The sequence below is a fragment of the Dipodomys ordii genome, unplaced genomic scaffold (genome assembly GCF_000151885.1).
Source record: "Dipodomys ordii isolate 6190 unplaced genomic scaffold, Dord_2.0 Scaffold11, whole genome shotgun sequence".
Lineage (NCBI taxonomy): Eukaryota > Metazoa > Chordata > Mammalia > Rodentia > Heteromyidae > Dipodomys > Dipodomys ordii.
The window spans coordinates 1616713-1639202 of NW_012267227.1; the positions used below are offsets into that span (position 1 = coordinate 1616713).

Sequence of the window (22490 nt, forward strand, 5' to 3'; positions counted from 1 at the left end):
GCTTTTTTCTTTTTGCTTATGTGGTGCTGAGGAATCGAACCCAGGGCCTCAGGCATGCAAGGCAAGCGCTCTACCACTGAGCCACCTTCCCAGCCCTCGCCTACCACTTTTCTGTCCCTTGTCCTATCTCTCTGTTTCTTGCCCTCATCTACTCTGTCCCCTCCCCCATTTCTCTGCCCTCTCTCTCTATCCCCTACCCTGGCTCTCTGCCCTTTACCCCGTCTCTCTGTCTCTAATGCCATCTGGTGACCCTTCTCCCATTTCTATGCATCCCTGCTCTTGATCCTCTGCCACATCTCTCTGTCCTCTCTTTGTGCTAGGGTCCAAAACCCCAGCACCCCACTACCTGCCCCACCCCCAGCCATGTCTCCTGGGACATCCTCCCTCAGATTCCCCAAGCCCAACTTCCCCTGTGCCCCGGGCAGGGTGGAATGACTCCTTGGTGAATAAGAGAACCGATCTGCCTGCTTCCAGCCTGTTTGTTTTGCTCTAATTAGGTAAATAAATCAGCACTTTAGTTCCCCTGCTTGGGAACCTGGTGTCTTCCATTAGGATTTGCTCTGACATACACACAGGGGACTGGGTGTCAGGTGGTCCATGGCGGTCTGGGGCTCCCAGCCCTCTCTCAGGCCTGCTGGATGGCTACCACAGGAGTGGGGTCTCCCTCCCCGACCCCTACCACTCTGAGCCTGTGCAGTTCCCCAAGGGCTTGGGGGTTCACTTCATCCTGGACTGCTGGGGAACTGAGCAAGGTGAGCAGGTAATGAGGGGCAGGTGTTGTTCATTAAGCTGTCCCCACCTAGAGTGTGGAGCATACATGGCTTCCTGTCTCCCCTGCCCAGGGCTATTAAAACCCAATTATCAGAATGAGGTCTGCCAGGTAGAGCTTTGCCTTTCTTCTTCGGAAAGCGGGGATCGCTTTCATTAGATTGGCAAGATTGGATCCACAGAGAAAGAGGAGCCCAGAAGCAGCAAACACTTGGGTTAGAGCAGGGGAGGACTTCCTGGAGGTGAAGACTTGGTGGCAGAGAAAGGGAACCGTTCTGGTTTGGGCTCACCAGGCTGGGCCTCCCCTGGCCACACCCTCCACATGAAGGGGGAGGAGCCAAGTCCGGAGCAGTTCCTCCAAGGTCACTCAAGGTGATGGGCCTATAATGGTGCGGGAGATGAGGGATTCTGACCCACCCAAAGTCAAACCCCTTAGGTAAAGGGTGCAGTTCTGGAGGGGACGGCCTAGGGAAGGGACAGGCTGGCCCTGTCATGGGGCGATGGCACTGAAGAACTCTGGCCAATGGTTCTTTGCAGCTAGGATGGAAGTCATTTAGGATGGTACCATGGACCAGAGTGAAACACTACTAAAAGTACCCCACAGGACCCACAGGATCCGAAGCGGCCACTGTCCCCTCCTCCTTGGCTGGGGATATTACAGAACCAGAGCTCACCACTGGGCAGGGGACTAGATGGGGTGAGCTCTGCAAAGATGGAGAGGTAGCTAGATACTCAGAGGCACTTCCCACCCTTCCCCAGGGCCTCTGGGACAGCAGAAAAGGTGCTGGGGGTGTAGGGGGAGCAGCACACCCCAATCCTATAATCCAGACCCCAAATCTGTCACCACCCGGCTGCACTTGGAGCTCTAGGAGCCCAGCTGCCCCTCACCCCGTCTGTCCGAGGGCTGTTTGCATCGGCTCCCGAAACTGCCTTGTCAGCGACTAGCTTGTCTTAACCTAAGTGGGCCTTTGGATTTATTAGTTCTGGTGGGGAGAGTGGTGAAAAGAAAACAGCTTCTTGCAGAAGTAGGTTTAATGCTACATTTCAGACTTGCAGGCTTGATTGAAATGGTAGTTAAAACATTTCAAGGCTCTTAGGGAAAGTTGCGTTTACCTTCAGTACAGCTTAGATCCCGATAGTCTCCCGTTATTGCAGTGGCCCTGCGAAGACTGCTAGAAGAAATGCTTTATTGAGATTTGCAGGGATGGGAGCCTGTCAGTGAACCTATTGCATCAAACCCACCAGGACGGAAGAATAATGTGCTTTGTTATTGTGCCAGTACTGGGGCTTGAACTCAGGCCCTGGTTTGCTCTTGCTTATTTGTTCAAGGCTGATGCGCTATCACTTGGTTGACATCTCCACTTAAGGCTTTTTTTTTTTTGCTGGTTTATTGGAGATAAGTACCTCTCTGATTTATCTGCTCAGGCTGGTTTTGAACCACAGTCCTCAGCTCTCAGCCTCCCGAGCAGCTTTGATGACAGCGCCCTGCCTACTTGTGCATTTTAATTAAGCCGCTGCACACACCGTTGTAAAGACGCTGATATTAAAAAATTCTTCCCACTTTGTGGGAAGCTGGGATGTGTGTTTCCCACGTCATTTTTATATTCCTTTCATGCAGCAATTAATATTTAAACTCCTGGGAAATAAAGCTGCCACCTGATACCATTTTTTATGGCCTTGCATTAAAACAACTGTTCCTGATAAACTCTTGTAATAAAGTCTTGGGAAGATCCTGCTGAAGGAGGTTTTACACAGGTATTAATTCTACTCAATAGGTTCTCAATGGGTCTTTTGTTGTTGTTGTTCTACCAGTACTGGGGCTTGAACTGCAGGCGTGGGCACTGTCCCTGAGCATTTTTGCTCAAGGCTAACACTCCACCACTTGAGCCACAGCACCACTTCTGGCTTTGTGGTGGCTAATTGGAGATAAAAAAAAAAATCTCACAAGACTGTCTCCACCAAGCTGACTTTGAACTGCAGGCCCCAGATCTCAGCCTCCTGAGTAGCTAGGATGACAGGCGTGAGCCACCAACACTCAGTGAGCCTTTTTTTTTTTATTCTGACATTTCTTCCCTCTCTTCTTCTCTCCCCCCGTCTCCTTCCTTCCTTCTTGCCCTTCCCTCCCTTCCTTTCTTCCTTCCTTCCTTTCTTCCTTTGTTCCCTCTCTTTTTTCTCTCTTTCTCTCTCTTCCTTCCTTCCTTTTTCTCTATCTCTCTTCTTTCTCTCTTTCCTTCTCTTTCTTCCCTTCCTTCCTTCCTTCCTTCCTTCCTTCCTTCCTTCCTTTCTTTCTTTCTTTCTTTCTTTCTTTCTTTCTTTCTTTCTTTCTTTCTTTCTTTCTTTCTTTCTTTCTTTCTCCTGGGTCTTGAACTCAGGGCCTGGGTGCTATCCCTGAGCCTCTCTGTGCTCAAGGCTAGTGCTCTACCACTTGAGCCACAGTACCACTTCTTTTTCTGCTTGTGTGGTACTGAGGAATGGAACCCAGGGTTTCATGCATGCTAGGCAAGCATTCTATCCACTAAGCCACATCCCCAGCCCCTGACATTTATTTCTTGATGACATATCACAGAGATGCCAAGGTATATGCATTGAAGGGGTTGGAGGACTTGACCATCTTCCTGTTTTACCCAGTTAGGTAGCTGCAGTTGGCATGATCGCTGAGTAGCTATGGCACAAGAACTTGACCTTGCTCTGCTACCTCCCCTGGAGCCAGGATAGGTCTTTGAAGGTGAGGGAAAAAAAACACATTTGTAGTCACTGGTAGCAGCCCAGTTCTACCTGTTCAACTGAAAGACCTAATTTGAGTTCACATGTGATTACAAGCAGGTCTCGTGGGACCCTGCTTACCGATAAATTCTCAAATATATTGCAGAAACAGTGACGAATGAACTTGTTATGCTGTCAAAATCAGTTAACGTGGAAGACAGCTTAACTTTCTTGGCTCCTTTGCAGGGCCCCTTGAGCCATCCTGGGCTGCCCTGTGCCCTAGAAGAGCTGATCAAGGTGACCTGTTGGTCCCAGCCACCTGTTACCCATCCCCTGGGCACCCACCAGGTCTCCTAGCTTTGCTGAAATGTCTGGCTTGGTTTGGGAGAAAGTGAGTACTTGGGAGCATGGGATGGAGTCAGGCTGAACTCTGTCCCTCCTTCTCCTGTCACGCCATGAAAGTTGGGGGTAGAGGGAGAGGAGATTGATTCTTGCTGTGGCTTTGAGTAAGATAAACATCTGAAGGCCTCCTGATCTTGATTTTTGCAGCATTGAATGGAAGGGACCATTTATAAATGTTCCCTTAATATTTCTGAAACAGATTGGCCGGTAATTTATAGACTGCAACCGTGAGGGCTGAAATAATTTTTCAGTGAGCAAAGTCTGGTACAGGCTTGCGATGAGAAAGTGCTTCTAGCATCTTGGAGCCGAATCAGAGTGGACAGAACCGGAGGTGGAGCTTTGCCTGCTCTGGGTCAAATGGGGAAAATGAAGCTCTCAGTCACACAGCCAGAATCCAGGCTGGAACCCCAATCTATCGATCGTCTTTGCCTCTGGAGATGGAGATCTCTTTGCCTTCAGCAGGAACTAGAGGCCTAATGCTCAAGATAAGAACCCCTGATTCTTAGGGGCTGGGAAGGTGGCTCAGTGGTAGAGCGCTTGCCTTGCATGCCTGAGGCCCTGGGTTCAATTCCTCAGCACCACATAAGCAAAAAGAAAAAGCAGGAAGTGGTGCTGTGGCTCAAGTGGTAGAGCACTAGCCTTGAGCTGAAGAGCTGAGGGACAGCGCCCAGGCCCAGAGTTCAGGCCCCACGACTGGACCCTCCCAAAACAAAAAGAACCCCTGATTCTTACTCACATGGCTGTCTGTATGGGTATGTTAAGTGCATGTGGGCTTGGCACACATTAGTAGAGACGCCAGACACAGAGCTCCCTTATTTATAATCTTGAGAATGGTCCCATGTGGGACATGTATTGGATGTCCCGTTTTATAGATGGGAAAAATAAGGCTCCACTGTTAAGTGCTTCCTCTCCTCTTCCCTTTTGCAGCCCTCCTTCACCTCCTCAGCCCAGAGCAACAAGAAATGGAATGAGCCGGGCACTGATGGCTCATGCCTGTAATCCTAGCTACTCAGGAGACTGAGATGTGAGGATCAGGATTCGAAGCCAGACCAGGCAGGAAAGTTTGTGAAGACTCCTCCTATCTCCAATTAATCACACACACACACACTCTAATAGAACTGAGTAAGACATTTCTAATGAGGGGAACACTGGATTGGGGAGGTGGGGGGAGCTGACTGGGCTGGTGCTTCTGACAGTGTATTGTGCCTATGAATTATCTAGGGATTTGCTAGAATGCAGAATCCCATTCATTGGTGGGGGCTTGGTGGGGGCGGGGCTGAGTTTTATACTTCCTCTAAGCTCTGTTATGATGTTGACCCCACTGAGGGGTCACCCTATGAGCTGCCTGCCTTGGGTAGCTCCTCCCTGAGTCCTCTCTTCCCCCAGGTCCAGCCGTTACAAGCCTTGCTGCCAGCAGTGCTTTCTAAACCACCAGATTGCCATTCCTCCACTTTTGAGACTTGGAGCTGTTGTTGCCGCTGAGTCAGTGACTAGGGGAGAGATAAAACCCTTCCCCAAAGCCTCCCAAACCGTGCTGAGGCTAGTCTGTTCCCACCACGGGAATTTAATAACTAGGAATTGAACAACCCATCAGTCCCTCACATTTTCTCCCTCCTGGAACTTCAGAGCATGCTTTAGGGAAACGCTCTTCCTTGTGAAAAATTAAGTTGTGATCTGTATGTTACCTACCAAACATTATAAATTAGTGAAGCGCCAGTGGCTCACACCTGTCATCCTAGCTGCTCAGGAGGCTGAGATCTGAGGAGCCAATCCAGACAGGAAAGTTCATGTGACTCTTCTAATAACCAGCAAAAAGCAGGAAGTGGAAGTATGGCTGAAGTGGAAGAGTGCCATCTATGAGCAAAAAAAAAGCCAAGTGAGATCGTGAGCCCTGAGTTCAAATCCCAGTAACGACACCCTCCCCCCATATACACACTAATTACTGCAGTGCACGCTTTCAAACTAGTCACCTCTTGTCATTATGATTGTAGCTCACGTCTGAATATCTCCTTGTACATGACATTTACGAAGAAAAACACTTGCAAATTAAATGTTTGATTAACATTACATCTCGTGCAGTTTAAAATGGGCGAGCATAATTGAAAGCTGCATTAGCTAAAGAATATGAACTTTCTATGAGCTTTATCCTGGGCCCATGAATTTCGATAGTTTTATTGAATCTTTCATGCCAGTGGTCCATGGTATGTATTCATCACATTGCACACGATCCTCCACAGGCTCATTAGTTTGCAGGCTTATCGGGGGAAAATGGTGCTGTTTGAGCATAAGCTTTATCAAAGGGCAATGGGCAAGTCCTGTTGGAATTTTGAGTATGTTTTATGAAGATTGAGTGAAATTTACTCTTTCTTGTGTTGCTCAGTCTGGGAGGGTGCCTGCCCGGCTACCTATGTTTACCCTTGCCATATTTCCAGATTCTTGGTTTGGGCCAAAAATACATCTTGTTTTTTTTTTTTATTGCCTGCTTCTTTTCTTTGTTCTTCTCCTTTGTTCTTTTTCTTTTTGAGAATACTTTTTTCTTTTGCATACCTGCTCTTTGTGTGTGTGTGTGTGTGTGTGTGTGTGTGTGTGTGTGTGTACATGTATTGGTTCTGGGGTTTGAACTCTAGCATGTCTCTCTGGACTAAAACTCTCAGCAGGTTAACCATCTGTCTCCTTGCTTGGTTCTGGGGCTTGAACTCAGGGCCTGGGCGCTGTCCCTTAGCCTTTTCACTCAAGGCTAATACTACCAATGGAGCTATGACTTCGCTTCCAGTGTTTTGCTAGTAAGTTGGAGTTTCACTAACTTTCTTGCTGGCGTCAAATCGTGATCCTCAGATCTCAGCCTCCTGAGCAGCTGGGATTACAGATGTAAGCACCTAGCTCCTGGCACATGAGGAAGAGTTTCAAACGACCACTTTGTTCTGATTAAGAAGGTAATGTGTCTCTTCGAAAAGGAGTGGTAATGCGAACGTGGGGATGACGGATGCCAGTTCCCCACGCACATAAATCTCACCTGTGCGCCTCTGTTGTCTCCTCAAGATGCACGTATGAGATAAATTCTCCCAATCTATTTCTGTACGTTTGCCAGCAGCTTGCTGATGGAGTAAATAAGAGTTATAGACACCATAATGGCATCACTTATGAGAAGCCGGGGCGGGGGGGGGGGGGGACTGTGAGGGGAGAAGCAAACATGTCCACATGGTTCTTATCTATTAGAAATGTGGGCTGGAGTTTTCCAAGGAAGTTCCACTACATTGCTCAACTTGATCTCTGGGAGGCTAAGGGAGTGCTCGAGTAGGTAGGGACCACATGGTAGCCTAAAATGATCCGTGAGCCCTTCCTTGCTTCTCCTTTCCCTGAGTCTGTGTGGTCTAGCTCTGGGCCTGGCCCAGCAGACAGCAGCCCTCTTGTTTGCCTGTTGGGGGTGGGGCACCTGGGACCCTATCAGTGCTGGCCAATTCAGGAAACCCAGCCCTCATCTTCCCTCTGCTTTTCTCAGCTTCTCAGCGGGGAAGTTGGGTCCTCTGTGGACAATGGGGGTTGAGCTATTGGTTCTGGGATGGCTTAGACCTGAGTCGATGTCCTGAGAGTCTAGAGGTTCATGGCCTGTTCCTTTGTTTCCTGTCTCACTTAAAGGGAGAAGGGGATCCTTATTGTAAAGGCCAGGAGGCAGTGAGGATCAGCTTCCCCTGTGTCCTGGATCCTTTCCTGCCATGCTCATCTCCCAGCTGTTATTCCCCGTATTCGCTCTCTGGCCTGCAACAGAGGCCTTCATTTCTTTACCTGCAAAATGGGCATAGGAAAACAATACTGACATCTAACCTGCTGGGTAGTTCCAAGACACCCTTGGGTAAAGGCAGGTGACAGTACTGTGTCATTATGCTCTCCAGTCTCTGTCCTCTGGGCTTATTATGATTACAGGGGGAATGCCTGAGCCCAGTTTCTGAGGACCTGAAGCCTCAGGGGTTCTGCTAGGGGACCCCACTGACTGGCAGGATAAGATAATACGCTGCTGCTGCTGTTTCCTCCTCCTCCTCCTCCTTCTTCTTTTCTTCTTCTTCTTCTCCTTCCTTCCTTCCTTCCTTCCTTCTCCTCCTCCTTCTTTCTTCCTTTCCGCTTCCTCTTCCTCCTCCTTCTTCTTCTTCCTCCTCTTCCTCCTCTTCTTCCTCTTCTTCTTCTGTCATGGAGCCTGAACTCTGGGCCTGGGCACTGTCTTTCAGCTCAAGGCTAGCATTCTACTACTTGAGCCACAGCGCCACTTCTGGCTTTTTCTGTTTATGTTGTGCTGAGGAACTAAACCCAGGGCCTCATACATGCAAGGCAAGTGCTCTACCACTGAGCCACCTTCCCAGCCGCCGCTGCCGCTGCCGCTGCCGCTGCCGCCTCCTCCTCCTCCTCCTCCTCCTGCTCATGCTGGTCCTGGGGCTAATGCTCTACCACTAGAGCCACAGCTCCACTACCACCTTTTGTGCTGATTAATTGGAGAAAAGCATCACATGAACTTTCCTGCCTGGCATGGCTTTGAACTGTGATTCTTTGAATTGAACACCTTATCCTAAGTAGCTAGGATTACAGTCGTGAGCCACCACCCTTGGCTCTGCTCAGACATCTTCTAGCCCCAGGCAGCCTCAGGATTTGTCCAAGAGTCCTGGGGTCAGCTGTTGACAAACTGGCTTCTCTCTGATGGTCAGCCTGGACCCTGATGAGGACTTGGACTCAGCGTTTCCAGACTGCTGCAATGACTGTTCACCTGGACTCCGCCTCAGGCTCTTCACTGTTCTCCATCCTTTCTCAGTAAACTCCTAAATCTTTCTCTTCAGCTGCCAGAGCGGGCCTTTCAAAGCACTGACAGATCCTGCCAAGCCTTGGGGCTCCCTCTCAGTGCTCAGAGCAAGCACCAAGGGCTGGATGGAGACACCTAATATCCCGAGGACTTACTTGGTCATCACCAGCAACACTGACTTCCTTCCTGTCCCTGCACATGGCCGGTTCTCTTGGGTAGCTCAGAGTTTCTCCCTGGCTGTTTCCCCTAGCTTCTTGTGGCTCGCTACTTTTTGCTTCAAGTCTTGACTCAAATGTGGCTCTTGCTAAGGCTTTTCCTGTGACTATATCACAGTACAAGTCCTCCTCCCCAGCACTCTGCCTTCCCTGCTGTGTCATTCTAAGCACGTTGTATAATCCATACTCCACACTATATTTGGTGATTTTGCTTATTCTCTGTCTTCTCCACTAAAAAAGGGCTCTGTGCAGGCTGAGATGGGGGGTCTGTCATATTCTCTGCTGAATCCATGGTACCAGTGCCCAGCACTTAGTCGGTCCTTGAGTTCATGATGAACTGATGGCTAAATAGATGGGGAAATGGGTTTATGGATAGAGGAATAAATGCATAAATGGATGGGTAGATGGGTAGATAAGAGGATGGATGATGAATATATAGCTAAATTGGTGGGTAGAGGGGTGGATGGATGGATGGATAGATAGATGAATGGATGGATAGATGATTAGATGAGTAAATAGATGATGGATAATGGATAAATGAGTAGGTAGATGAGTGGATGGATGATGGATGGATAGATAGATGAGTAAATGGGTGAATGGATGAAGAATGATGAATAGATAGGTAGATGAGTGGATGGCTATCTGGCTGGCTGGATAATGAATTATTATTATTATTATTATTATTATTGCTATTGCTGATCCTGGAGCTTGAATTCTGAGCCTGGACATTGTTCCTGAGCTCCTTTCGTCCAAGATTAGCATCTACCACTTGAGCCACAGTGCCACTTTTGGCTTTTTCTGAGATTAATCGGAGATAAGAGTCTCACAGACTTTCCTGCCTGGGCTGGCTTCAAACCATGATCCTCAGATCTCAGCCTCCTGGGTAGCTAGGATTACGGCATGAGCCATCAGTGCCTGGCTGATAATCAGTTATTGAACTCATAATAGAACAGTCCGAGAGGGACCAGGATGCTGGACATAGTAGCCATTGGAAAGCAAGGCCTGTCTAGGAGTAGGGTAGATTTCTGGCCATGAGGCTGGCAGGGTTAAGGGAACCTTCTCTTCTACCCTTTAGATCCTAAGGGAGAAAAGCCCCGGTTTAACCCAGTTCTGAGCCTCTCTTTCTGCCTCCTCTGCAGGAGAGAATGCTAAAGCTGGAAAGCATATGTATACTAATTCACAGTCACTGACACTCACTTTCCCAGAAAGCCAACAGAGCTGTTCAAATGCAGCCGACCTACACTTGGTAAAGTATGCAAATGGCACTGAGGGGGTTGAGGAGCAGAGCTGGAACCCATTAAAAAAACATTGCCTTCCTTAACTGTGGCACTTGACTTGCAGGTTCCAAATGTCAGTGGTTCCCCCAGTGGTGGCAGGTAGAAGGTTGAAAGGTCAGCCCTTTTAAGACACTAATTGCCATCAGTAAATCAGAACTATGAACACACCAGCCCTTCTCCTCCATCACCTCTCCCTTGACCCTGGCCCTGAGTCTGGCCCACAGGCCCCAGGAACAACACAGTTTAAACCCCAGAGCTGACGCCTATATAAAGTCTTTTCTGTGATGAGGAAATAATGGGGAATGAATTTCCACTCTCTTTGGAATAAGTGGATACTGGTGTCATTTGCAGCCTGTCCAGGAACAAAAGGCCAATCTGGAAATCACCACTTAACCCGTTCCAGGGGCTGGTGTCTCTGGCATGTGTTCTGATGAGTGTAGGAGGCTTTCGGAGGGTGAGGGATGCTATTGGGGTGCTATGACTGTGTCCCCCAGAAACACCTACCTTGCCATCCCTCTTCTGAGAGGAGTTGGCTCTTGAGACATACAAGTTATTTGAATGAAAGGATGATACATGGATGATGGATGGGAGGGAGAGAGGGAAGGAAGGAAGGAAGAAAGGAAGAAAAGGAAGGGAAGGGAAGGGAGGGAGGGAGGGTAAATGGGTAAAGATGGATGGATGAACAGATGAAAAGAACAAAGAGTCCCTCCCTGATCACAGACTTATTTGACCTCAGCTGTAAAATGGGGTGAGGACAGCACTCCCCACAAGGCTATCTGGAGGTCTTCAGAGTACCCAGAAGTTCATCAGGGTCATTTATTAGGACTTATCTGTTCATTCTGGTGCTGCCTGGAGATGACAATGTCTGTTGTGAGATCAGTTAGCTTTCTGAGGCCTCTCTTTGCCTAGCTGGGACGCTCAGAAGGGGTCAGTTTGCCATCCTTCCCATCAGGCCAGACACTGGGCACCAGTAGATCAGCCTATCAAAGGTCTCTGCTCTGTTGTTGTATGGATCATGGTAGTGAATTGAGGCAGGTTCAGAGGCAGGTGGCTCAGCTTCAGAAACCGATCCCCATGGTCACGTGGCAGCCAGGCCTCTAGTCTGCAGAAAGGTTTCTCTCTCTCTGGTTGTCTGCCTTTTCACCTCTCAGAGCCAGACTCTCCAGTCCGCATCACTGGTGACTGTTCTTGGGGAGATGAGCAGCGCCTCTGGCCTCTGTCACTAGGGGGCGCTGCGTGAGTGAGTGGGGCAGGGAGAGAGAGCAAGCATACTTTCATAGTGATGACTTAGATTCTTCTCAGGCAGCTCTGCCCAAGAACCAACATGGCGCCCTCTGCTTCATGTCCACTGGCTGGAGTGACCAAGAACCAGCCTGGATGAGGAGCAAGGATGTCCCTACCTGCCTTGGCCAGCCTGACTGGCACCAGGCACTCTGCTCCCCATCCAGCCCTGCCAAGCTCTCCACCTGCAGTCATGCCTTTTGATTGTCAACTTTCCAAACAACTTGTGGTTTGGAGGGGTGAGGAGGGGAGGCAGAGACTTGGAGAGGACATGAAGGAATAGAACGAGGTGTCTAGTTTGGGCACCATGTGTTGCTCTTTGTGGAGTGGAGCAGGCTATTCAGGATCATATAGAGTCACAGAGAAGAGAGCCAGAGTTCATTCTGGCAAGAGCTGTGTGAGTTCATGCTTAACATGTAGGGAGGGTAAAATCCATCCCATCATTCACTTTCTCTATCATGCATTCTCTCCTCTCATCCATCCTGCCCTCCTTCTTTCCTTCCTTCTACACTGGGCCTTGAACGTGGGGCTGCATCATCTTGCCTGGCTTTTTCAGCTGAAGGCTAGCACTCTACCACTTGAATCACACCTCCACTTTGAGTTTTTTTGCTGGTTAATTGGAAATGAGAGTCTCACAGACTTTTCCTGCCCTGGCTGATTTCCAATCATGATCCTCAGATCTCAGCTTCCTGACTAGCTCTGATTCCCAGGCGTGAGCCACTATCACCCAGCTGACTCTCTCTTCCTGAGAAGAGGATCGTGGCAGCTCTCTGGGGTGCAGGCCCTCAGTTACCCTCAGGATTATGCAGGTATACTCTTTCCTGTTGCCTTGAAGGCGGTCACAGGCAGTCTGAAACACCGTGGCTGGATAGGTGAGGGATGGAGGGACCCGCCACTCCAAGTGGATCCATGGCATTATGGATGGATGTAGGAGTGAGATTTTCATTGATTGTTGTCTCTTCTTGTCCATTGTCTTCCTTAACACCCACCATTATTCTATAAGGTATGGATCAATCTGTGAGATTTGGGGGTGGGATTGGAACTCAGGCCTTAGAGATCTCAGAAGATGAAAACCATCTTCCTCTCACATCACGTGGCTATGAGATGTCTGTTACTTTGCATGAGTCCTCACAGGGAGTAAAGTTCCTCTCCTTTCCCAGGTGAGCCCCAGATTGCAGTCTCCTCTGGGAAGCACTCTGCAAACTCTTCTTCCTCCCCATCCGCCACTAGACGTGATCGTCTTTTCGTTTTAGTTTTTCTTTCTTAAAACTCTCACTGAACTTGGAGAAGTGGCTCACACCTGTAATTCTAGCTACTCAGGAGGCTGAGATCTGGGGGTTGAGGTTTGAAACCAGCCTGGGCAGGAAAGTTTGTGAGACTCTTATCTCCAATTAATCAGCAAAGAACCTGGAAGTAGAGCTGTGGCACAAGTGGTACAGCACCAGCCTTGAGTGAAGAAGCTCAGGGACATCACCCAGGCTCTGAGTTCAAGCCCTAGGATTGGTTAAATAAACAAAGAAATAAATAAAACAATTAGAGCAAAACTGGGCTGAGGGTGTATATTTCAAATACAGTCATGTATCATCTGGTGACAGGGATAGGTACTGAGAAATGTCACAAGTTGAACATCATACACAGTAGGGTAGCTGTGACGTCACTAGGAGATAGGTTACCACCATGGCATGTGCCCTCTGCCGTCGACTTAATCGACATCCCATGGGAGGTGTGGGATGGTACCTACAAGAGTCACATGATCCATGCCGGGTGTTGGTGGCTCTCTCCTGAAACCCCAGCTACTCAGGAGGCTGAGATCTGAGGATCATGGTTCAAAGCCAGCCCAGGCAGGAAAGTCCATGAGACTCTTCTCTCCAACTAACCACCAGAAAGCTGGAAGTGGTGCTATGGTTCAACGTGGTAGAGCACTAGCCTTGAGCCGAAGAGCTGAGGAACAGCGCCCAGGCCCAGAGTTCAAGCCCCACAACTGACAATAACAACAACAACAAAAAGTCACTTGGTCCAATAAATCCCATGCATTCACCCACAGCTTCCACAAGTCTCAACCTGCCCCCCACATTGTCTCTTCCCATACTCTCTACTGCTGCCTGTCCAGGCAAAGTGGCCTCTCTGCTCAGGCTGGTTGTTAACTAAACAAATTAATAATAGGCCTTATGAGGCCATGAATAGGTTCCTGGTACCAATCTCTGTCCCCCAAAACAGCTTCGGAAGGATCTGGCTTACTGGTGAGGTCAGTGCCTCTGGAGTGCTCATGTTGGGCGAACCTCTTTGGCGCAGCCATCAGGGACTCTTTGGGTAGCTCATAAGACTTTCTCAAACATGGATTCTTTCGTGTCAGCATCCCGCGGGCATAATTACATTAGCTGTGCAAACACACAGTGAAGGCCACTGAGCCGAGTAGAAGCTGGCATCCGTGCGGCCTGAGCCCAGACGTCCCTCAGAAGCCCTGCCAGGATGGCAGATGGCACTGGTTTAGGGCCCTCCTCCTGCAGGATGCCCCCTGGCTTCCCAGCTGCTTGGCAGCCTAGCTCATTTGCATGTGACTTCAGCCCCTCCCCTCCCCCTCACCCCAGAAAGCTACTGCGCCCTCCAACCCTGGGGCTCCATGGCCCTGTGGCCCCGATGCATCTCCAACAGAAGCATGGAGGGACAGTTTGATGGAATCAATGGGTTACCAACCACTATTTTTTTTTAATTGGTCATGGGGCTTGAACTCTGGGCCTGGGCGCTGTCCCTCAGCTCTTCAGCTCAAGGCTAGCGCTCTACCACTGGAGCCACAGCACCACTTCCCGTTTTCTGGTGGTTTATTGGAGATAAGAGTCTCATGGACTTTCCTGCCCAGGCTGACTTTGAACCATGATCCTCAGACCTCAGTCTCCTGAGTTGCTAGGATTACAGGTATGAGCCACCGGTGCCTGGCTACCAACCACTATTGAGCACCTACTGTGTACCAACCCCAGCTGGAATCAGAAAGAAGAGGACTTAGTCCCAAAGAGCTCTCACTCTGGAGACAAGGAAAGTTCTAGAACAGTACATCTTCAGTGAGAACAGTCTAGAGCTTGTCCCACCTGGGTTGACTTCTTTTTTCCTCTGCCTTTAGCCAGCTCCTGGATTCAGAGAAGGATCAATGGGGTGAGACAAGCCTAGTGGCTCACATCTGTAATCCTAGCTATTCAGGAGGCTGAGATCTGTGGATTATGGTTCCAAGCCAGCCTGGATAAGAAAGTCCGTGAGACTCTTACCTACAATTAACCTCGATCCTCAGATCTCAGCTTCCAGAGTAGCTAGGATTATAGGCATGGGCCACTGGTGCCCCACACTTCAGTCACTTTGAGTTAGGTGTTCAACCTACTCTACGCCAATTGGACCTCATTTTAATTTAATTATGTCAGCAACAATCTTCTTTACCAATGAGAGCTAGGGATAATGCATCTTTTTTAGGAGAGACAGTTCCTACTGGAACAGCAAATATCTACTCTGTTTTGTGGTTTTGTTCGTGTGTGTGTGTGTGTGTGTGTGTGTGTGTGTGTGTGTGTGTGTGTACTGGGGCTTGAACTCAGGGCCTGGTGCTTTCTTTTAGCATCTTTCTTTCAAGGCTGGTGCTCTACCATTTGGGCCACACCCCCCACTTTGAAGTAATTAATTGGAGATTAGACTCTGCTGCCCAAGCTGGCTTCCTTCTGCCTGAAGGATCAAGTGCACCTCCAGTCCCAGTGTACCATATTTGCATTAATGTGTGTGATTAAAAGATAATTATAGAATGGGAAGGGGCTGGGAAGCATTGAGAAACATCTGGAATGGTTTTAGAGTCCTGACAGAGTCTGTCTGAAGTGTCTCGTTTTCTGCAGCCACTGCTGCCCTGACACTGCATCTGAACCCCAAAGACATCCCTCTTCCCCATGACTTGCCAGCTCACCTGGAAGCCTGCCTGCCCCACCCCCAGCTGCTCAGGTCACACATTTCTTTGGCTTTCAGCTCTCTCCCCAATTGGCTGTAAGCCTCCTCATTCCCCACGGGGCACTATCAGCCAATAAAAAACCTCAGTGAGTTTTACAGGCCAGGACCTCTCTCACCTGTCCTGCCACCAGGAGGCAGTTGGAGAGAACTCTGGTCTCCCAGGACCTTGGGCAGGTGGCTCGGCTCTACGCTCTCTGCAGACACCAGGCTCAAAGGAAGGGCTGGCTTCTTGGCTGCTGAAATCGGACGATTATGGTTCTAAGCCAGCCAGGGCAGGAAAGCCCATGAGACTCTTTATCATCAATAAGGCACCCAAAAAGCAGGAAATGGAGCTGTGGCTTAAGTGGTAGAGTGCTAGCCTTGAACCAAAAAAAAAGCTCAGATACAGGCACCAGGTCCTGACACACACACACACACACACACACACACACACACACACACACACACACACGTCATTGAGATCATGGGTCTGCTCTTAAGCAGACCCCTTAGACATGGTTTTCAGTGGGATGAATTTTTGCATCCCTAAAATCACATCCAAGGCGGCCACGCCATTATCTTGTAGTGTTTTTTTGCTGTTTATTACCGGGTACACAGCCGCAGACTTGGCCTTCTCAGCAAGCACACAGAAGCTGCTCATTCTGGCCCACGCTGTTGGTCTCTGTCCCACTCAACCTAGGCCACTTGGGCAGGAGTGTGCGCCATGGGCATACTGTCAGGTCCCGTGGGTGCAGAGGGGTTAAAGCCTTCCCGTTGTTCCTGCTTCTCCTCTCCCCGGTGCGGCATCCAGGTGGCAGTTGGCACAGGTGCAGGGAGGCTAGGTGATTGGATTAGCTATCTTGGCTTAGCCACAAACGGCATCTGGTGGGAAGAACACGAGCCTCAGAAGCAGAATTGGGGCAATCTGGCATGTACCCCACAGCAAGAGTGACCTTGGGCTACTCCTAGCTGAAACAGAAGCACATGGCCTTGCTCACCTGGGCCTCAGTTTCTCCTCTGTGAAAGAGAGATAATGCCCATCTCTAGGCCCACTTCCCATGTGTTTATGGGAAGTTTGTATGTGTGTGCGTGTGTGCACGCTCAAACACATTCGCATCTGTCGGTACTGGGACTTGAATTCAGGGCCTGGCCCTTGTCCCTTTGCTTTTTCACGCATGACTGGAGCTCTATTGCTTGAGCTTTACTTCCAGCGTTTTTGTTTTGGTGGTGAATTGGAGATAAGAGTCTCATGGACTTTTGTGCCCAGGCGAGCTTTGAACTCTGAACCTCAGATATCTGCCTCTTAAGCAGCTAGGATTACAGATGTAAGCCGCCAGCCCCTGGCTTGGAAGTTTCCATTAGCAATCATGTTCATTATGAGTCTCTTACCTCCCTTTTGTTCTGGGCTTGTCTCCTTTTCTGCCTCTCCAAGCCAAGACTGAAACAATAAAAAAGTTTTATTACATCTAAAACTGCCTTGGTAAGTACTACCATTAGCTGATGATAAAACAGGTTTTGGGGGGTTTGCAACAAGTTGCCTTTATATTTCCTCTAGTCAAGAATCCACTGGGGCTGGAAAGGTGGCTCAGTGGTAGAATGCTTGCCTTGCATGCATGAGGCCCTGGGTTCGATTCCTCAGCACCACATAAGCAGAAAAATTTAGAAGTGGTGCTGTGGCTCAAGTGCTAGAGCACTGGCCTTAAGCTGAAGAGCTGAGGGACAGCGCCCAGGCCCAGAGTTCAGGCCCCATGACTGGCAAAAAAGAATCCACATCATGGAGTTGAAGAGCCTTTGTCCTTAGCCCCATGGCTGTCCCGGCTGGAATCTGGGGCTATAGCCAGGCTGCGAGGGACCGTGCTCTTGGCCCTCACTCTGATAAGAAAGATGGATTTTCCCTCTTCCCTATGGGTCTGCCTTTTGAAGCTCCCCAGGATGACAGGAGACACTGGGAAGGGGACGGGATTGCCTGGCTGTCAGGGCCAGCTAGAACTCAATGCCTGCTGGAGCAGATCTCAGAGCTGGAGGGGGATTGCTATCTTTGCCCTCACAATGCCCTGGAGGACATTAAGCATCTTCATTCCTGTTTTGCCAGCCAGGGAACTGAGTTATGAGGAGGTTGAGCCACCTTCCTGAGCCATTCACCACAAAAGCAGCAGAGCAGCCGGGCGCTGGTGGCTCACGCTTGTCATCCTAGCTACTCAAGAGGCTGAGATCTGAGGATCATAGTTCAAAGCCAGCCCAGGCAGGAAACTCCATGAGACTCTTACCTCCAATAAACCACCAGAAAACCAGAAGTGGCGCTGTGACTCAAGCGGTAGAGCGCTCGCCTTGAGCTGAAGAGCGCAGGGACAGCACCCAGGCCCTGAGTTCAAGCCCCACGACCAACAACCACAACAACAAAAAGCTAAGGGAGAGTGGCAGGGCCCTGAGCTCAAGCTCCAGGACAGCACTCAAGCCATGAGTTCAAGTCCCTGGACTAGTATAAAAAAAGGAGGGAGGGGCTGCCTGATTGTTCACAGCTCTTGTTCCTTGCTAAGTTAGGATTGTCCCCAAGAGATCCATCTCCCTCCTTCCCCCTTCCCCCCATCCCCCTCTTAATGGCTGTGCCACTTCCTGGGACATAAGGCAGGAGAAAGCAGAGGCTGGTTTGTACAATTCCTGGGTTTGAACTCGTGGCATGAGTGCTGTGCCTGAGCCTTTTTGCTCAAGGCTAGCACTCTACCACATGAGCCACAGCGCCACTTCTGGCTTTTTATTTTTTCTGGTTAATTGGAGATGTCTCACAGCCGGCTTGGGGCTGGCTTTGAACCTTTATCTCTCAGCCATCTGAATAACTAGAATGACGGGCATGAAGTACCATCACCCAGCCCTTCCTGTGTTTGTGCTATACTGGAACAGACAGACTGAGAGACGAGGTGCAGAGTTACACTATAGAAAGCATCTGCCGGAGATCTCATGCACACACAAGCCTGCACATGCTCAGAGCCACAATGCCAATCGGTATACGAATGTGTGCCAGGTAGGAACGGAAGGCAGCCATGACTCTGATAACCATGGTGTTCAGGGCACTGCTTGTGTCTGGGAAGAACAGAAACTCCATTGAGGAGCAAGCAGCAGAGATAGCAGTGCGCCATGGCTCAGCTTTTATCCATGAAGGATCTGGATCATTGTTGCTTCATTCCTTTTATTATGCCAGTCCTGGGTCTTGAACTCTGGGCGCTGTCCCTCAGCCTTTCAGCTCAAGGCTCACACTCTACCACTTGAGCCACAGCGCCACTATTAGTTTTCTGGTGCTAAATTGGAGATAAGAGTCTCACGGACTTTGCTGCCCAGGCTGGCTTTGAACTGCAATCCTCAGATCTCAGCCTCCTGATCAGCTAGGATTACAGGCGTGAGCCACCAGCACCTGGCTTTCCCCTCTCCCCCCTCTCAAAGGCTAGCACTCTACCACCTGAACCACAGCTCTGCTTTCAGCTTTTTGGTGATTAGCTGGAGACAAGAATCTCACAAGCTTTACTGCTCAGACTGGCTTCAAACCAAGATCCTCAGATCTCAGCCACCTGAGCAGGTGGGATTCCAGGTATGAGCACCAGCACCCTTTGTTCCTTTATGTTGAAGACATTTCTTCCTCATCACAAACACCAGAGAAGTACACCTGGAGGGGTGCAGTAGTCCCATGGGGGGAGGGGCTGCTCAGGGGGAAAGTTGGATCAGGGTTTTGGCCTTGGTTGGAGAGAGGAGGAAGTAGGACTTCCTGGATGAGGCACATAAGTGGAACAGAGCCCAATGGAGCCCTGACACCTGTACTGGGGAAATGAAAGGTAGATATGTAGGTAGGGCCATGGCTGTCAGGTGTCAAACACCACACTGAAGAGTTTGAACACAATCCCAATGTCTGAATGGCAATAGCAGGACAGAGGTTCGAAGAGCACTAGTAATGCCACATGAGAACCAAGAATGGGCTCTTCCCTCATCAACATAAGCTTCCTGTACCAGGCACAGGCTCACACCTGCAACTGGAGCTACTTGGTAGGCTGAGAATGGGAGGATTGCATTGCAAGGCCAGCCTGGGCAGAATAGGTCAATGAGACCACCACCCCCCTTCCCAACCCAGAGCTGGGCGTAGTGGTGCACACCTGTCATCCCAAGCTATGGGGGAGGCTGGGATTCGGGTGGTTTGTGGTTCCAGGCCAGCCTACACAAGAAAAAAGTCCAAGAGACTTTTTCTTTGTGGTGCGTGCCAGTGATCTCAGTGACAAAGTCTGAAAGTAGGCGGATCACAGCTCAGGTACATGGTGGGTGGGGTGGGGGATGAGACCCTATCCTAAAACTAACCAGTAAAAATTAGGACTGGAGCGCCGGGCGCTGGTGGCTCACACCTGTAATCCTAGCTACTCAGGAGGCTGAGATCTGAGGATCGCGGTTCAAAGCCAGCCCGGGCAGGAAAGACCGTGAGACTCCTATCTCCAATAAACCACCAGAAAACCGGAAGTGGCGCTGTAGCTCAAGTGATAGAGCGCTCGCCTTGAGCTGAAGAGCTGAGGGACAGCGCCCAGGCCCAGAGTTCAAGCCCCACGACTGACAAAAAAAAATTAGGACTGGAGGCGTGGCTCAGCAGTCTCATACAAGCCTAGCAAGTGCAAGGTTCAACCCCTCGATACTGAAGAAGAAAGAGAAGGAGAGAAGGAGAGGGAGACAGACAGACATACACAAATGGATAGAGCCAGCCTTACTCGGAGGATTTAGAGGCTCATAGGAAAGCCAACTTCCTCCACCCAAACAAGACCTCTGCCCGCCTCTCATCCACGGCTTTTAATCTGGGGACCACACAGACAGACATGAACATGTGGGCCCTAAGACCTACGAGCTAGCACACAAGACCTATTAGCTTCGTATTTTATTTTCCCTGAATGGAAATTGGGTCCCGGGTCAGGTCCTCAGGCTGTACGTGGGAATTAATTAGGCATGTAATACTCATTAGCAATAATGGATGTTCCTCCCCGAAGTCCTTGCACAGTGAGCGCAGCATAACTTGGTGGGGGACATGACGTCTGGGGTGAGAATCGAGCATTTTTCTCTGAGTGGAATCTAGATATTGCTGGCTGGAGTCCCAGGGTACAAGGCTGTCAGATATAGGGGTGTTTTGTGGGGGTGTAGGATGGCTGGATACGTAGTCTGAGATGCGTTATATACTTGTATAGTACAGGTCATGTGTGGTCTCATAGGTCTGAAGGATGCTGGGTGATGACCTAGGCTGGACATGGAAGGGAAGGGCCTAGAATTCTTCATGTGGCCTGTGCCCCGCACATGGCTGGCAGAAGTAACGTGTGCACGTGTGTCTGAATCCACCCATGAGTGTGGGCTGGGGTGTCCCGGCCTGAAGGGCTTTTGTTACTGTCAGAGCGATAGATTCTTGAGAAATCTCACGGCGTAGGGCAGAATTATGATCCCTCTTAGCACTAAGATAACATTGGTTAGAGAGCAGACAGGTGACAAATGTTCTCAAGAACAAAGAGAGGAATTCCACAGGCTCCACAAAGCATGAGCTGGGGCCTGGAGACAGACTGATTAACATCTCAGCGGGGCGCTGGTGGCTCACGCCTGTCATCCTAGCTACTCAGGAGGCTGAGATCTGAGGGTCGCAGGTTGAAGCCAGCCCGGGCAGGAAAGGCCGTGAGATACACTTGTCTCCAATAAATGACTCAGAAAAAGCCTGATGTGGTGCTATGGCTAGCCTTGAGCAAAAGAAGCTCAGGGACTGAGCTCAGGCCCTGAGTTCAAGCCCTAGGGTCAGCAAGAAGGATAAAAAAAGGAAAATCTCCAAAGCTCAGTAGAGGGAAAGGAACAGCTCAGGGACAGGTATGGGAAAGAGGAAGCCCTGGGAAGGTTGCTCATATTGGTGGGAAGATTAAGGAAGAGTCAAGCCTGAGAATGGAGAAGGGAGACCACAGTGTCCTCATGGGAGCTGGGATTTGGCTATAAATGGCCCAGGACCCATTGAGAGCACTCCTTTTGTGTGTGTGTGCCAGGACTGAGCCTTGAACTCAGGGCCTGGGTATTCTCCCTGAGCTTTTTTTTTGTGCAACACTAATTCTCTACCACTTGAGCCAATGGTCCACTTCAGGTTTTTTGGATTTGTTTGTTTTTTGGTTTGTTTTGTGTGGGGTGTTTTGATGCTTATTGGAGCTAAGAGTCTCTCAGCCTTTCCTGCCTGAGTTGGCTTCGAACCAACATCTCAAATCTCACCCTCCTGAGTTAACTAGAATTACAGGTGTGAGCCACCAGTGCATGGCCATTCTGAATTTTTTATTTCACTTTTTTTTTTTTTAAATCTTAAGCACTTTGTTTTGTAACACAGTTTTTGTCAATATTTCAAATAGCCACAACATAGTTTGTTGAATTTATATGTGGTCATTACTCCTCAATTCCACTATTGTTTAACACTTAAGGTTGTTTTCTCTTTGGGGCTGTTATAGGCAGTGATGCAATAGACATCTTCCTAGACACATGACATGCGTCAGCCTTGTGAATGAAGTCTTCGGATACGAGGTTACCAGGGGAATTTATTGGGTCACAGTAAATGAGCATTTTTATAACCCTTGCCGTGTGCTGCCATATTGCTTTTCAAATGATCATTGCAATTTTCAATGTTATCGGTAATGTGTGTCCTGGTTTCAACATAACATTGTCAGTGATACTTCTTATCATTTTCCCCCTAAATTGCTAATTTACAAGGCAGGCATAAAATAGGACCTCCACATTGCATTGATTTGCATTTATTAGCTTTCTGGCAAGAGCAGATGTTTTTTCTATTTTACAAAAGACCTTTCATTTGTGTGTGTGTGTGTGTGTGTGTGTGTGTGTTTTCTTTTTTTTTGCCAGTCCTGGGGCTTGAACTCAGGGTTTGGGCGCTGTCTCTGAGCTTTTTTAAAATTTAATTACATTTAATTTTTTACTTCTTTATTAAGCATATATTAATTGTACAAAGATGATTTGTTGTAATGTTTCCATATATACATCTTCATTCTTAAAATCTAGGCTATGAGGGGCTGGGAAGTTGGCTCAGTGGTAGAGCGCTTGCCTTGCATGCCTGAGGCCCTGGGTTCGATT

General features: G+C 49.2%; 1 protein-coding gene across 1 annotated transcript in view; it reads left to right on the forward strand.

Moving 5' to 3' along the window:
• The window catches only part of Megf11 (multiple EGF-like-domains 11), a 190604-nt gene that overhangs the window by 62880 nt on the left and 105234 nt on the right, over positions 1-22490 (forward strand). The window lies entirely within an intron of this gene.